Source organism: Camelus bactrianus, chromosome 6 (assembly GCF_048773025.1).
Source record: "Camelus bactrianus isolate YW-2024 breed Bactrian camel chromosome 6, ASM4877302v1, whole genome shotgun sequence".
Lineage (NCBI taxonomy): Eukaryota > Metazoa > Chordata > Mammalia > Artiodactyla > Camelidae > Camelus > Camelus bactrianus.
In genome coordinates, this window is record NC_133544.1 from 1,265,652 (window position 1) to 1,267,514 (window position 1,863).

The following is a 1,863-nucleotide window of genomic DNA, read 5'->3' on the forward strand; positions in this document are numbered from 1 at the left end:
ACAGGAGTGCTCTGCGCAGCTGCCCCTCCTCCCACTCTCTTCTCCCTCCCCTGTCCTCCATCCCCCTGGCCTCCTGGCCGGAGCCCTGGCTCCGACCCTGGCTCCAGGTGGGTGGCTTGGCCCTTCTGTGCCCCAGTCCCTCTTCTGTCACACGAGGACACCGTGGGTTACAAGCAGGGGGACCTTTCCTCAATGACGTGATGGACTCAGGGTACAGTGGGCGGCGCCCCCCGCACTTCCCACTCCCCTGGCCACCAGCCTGGAATCGGCCGCAGAGGGGGCAGGAGGGCTGGGTGTGAGGCTCTGAAGCTTCCAGAGGCTGAGGAGGCTGAGGACGGCAGGGGGAGGTGGGGAACGGGGGGCGAACCGTGGGCCTGCAACCAGGGTGGTCTGTCAGACCGCAGGGTGGAGGGTTTCCGGGAGTCAGAGGGTGGGAGGGAATTTGGGGCAAGGGAGGCTGGCCGTGTAGCCGAGGAAGAGGCGGGACTGTAGCAGGAGGGACTGAGAGAGATGGAGATTTCTTGGTTTGCTTGTTTCCAGATGCAAGAGTCAAATCTTTGAATGTTATCAGGAGCCACATAGAGAGATTTGCTGGCGTCACATGCGATTGGGGGCGGGGTGCTTCCACCACTGGGCTGAAGTCCCCGGGCCGGGGCTGCCGGCTCTGAGCCTTTCCTGGGGGAGGCCCAGGGCTCTGGGCCAGCAGGTGTGAAGTGGAGGCTCGGGGGGGGGGGGGGGGGGCCAGGGAGACACCACGGGGGTTCAGTCTCCGCAGGGCCACATGCTGGCCGGGGCACCAGCTCCCGAAGCCCGGGTCTATAAATAGCCAGCAGGCCTGGGGTGGGGTGGGGCTTTTCTATAAACAGACCAGTCGCAGCCCAGCAGCTGCCCCCCCCCCCCCCCCCCCGCTGCTCACACGGCCCAGCCGGAATTAGAACAGCCCCCTGCCTGGCCCTGTTCACAGTGGGCCTGTCACCAAGGTGGGGGCAGTATAAGTTTCAGGGGGCTCACTGTGTGACCTGGGGTGGCCCACAGAGAGCACGCAGGCCTGGCCACCTGGGGTTATTACCCCTCTTTGGGGGCCACACCTCCCCACGGGGACCATGTCATACATGGCGCCCAGGACATGACACTGCCGATGCTCATGCCCTTGAAGCTGAAATGGTGCCCCACACGAATGAAAAGGGGTGCAGCTGCTTTGGAAAACAGTTTGGCAATTTCTTAAAAAGTTGAAAATAAACTTAGGACAGGCAACCGGATAAAGTGTGCTCTGTCCACAGAACGGCATATTACTCAGCAGTAAACAAGAGTGGAGTCCTGCCACACACTACGGTGGGGGGGGGTGAACCTCGAAAACAGGCTAAATGCAACAAGCCAGTCCCCAAAGGCCACGTGTTGTCTGATTCTGTTTATATGAAATGTCCACGAAAAGCAAGTCCAGGGACAGAAGGCAGATTAGTGGCTGCCGGGGGTTGGGGGAGTGGCGGGGGGGGGGCGACTGAGGGACTTCAGGAGAGGATGGAAACATCCTAACACTGGGTCACAATGCCAAGCGCACAACCTTGTAAGTCTGCTGGAAGCGGTCGCTGGACTGTGCATACCCTTCCAGTGGGTTGGTTTTACGGGTGTGAATTGTACCCCCAGAGAGCCGTGCTGACCTCACCGCTGCCCCGGGGTCTGCCCATATTCCAGGTGTTCTGTGACACCCACCCCTCCCCCCACCCCTGCAGCCACCTACCTGCTCACGCAGCCACCCACCCATCCAACTGTCCATCATCCATCAGTCCACCCACCCACATCGTCACAGCTGTTGCATTCACACCACAGTCACCCACAGCTTCTGAACACAACGTGGTCACGTGC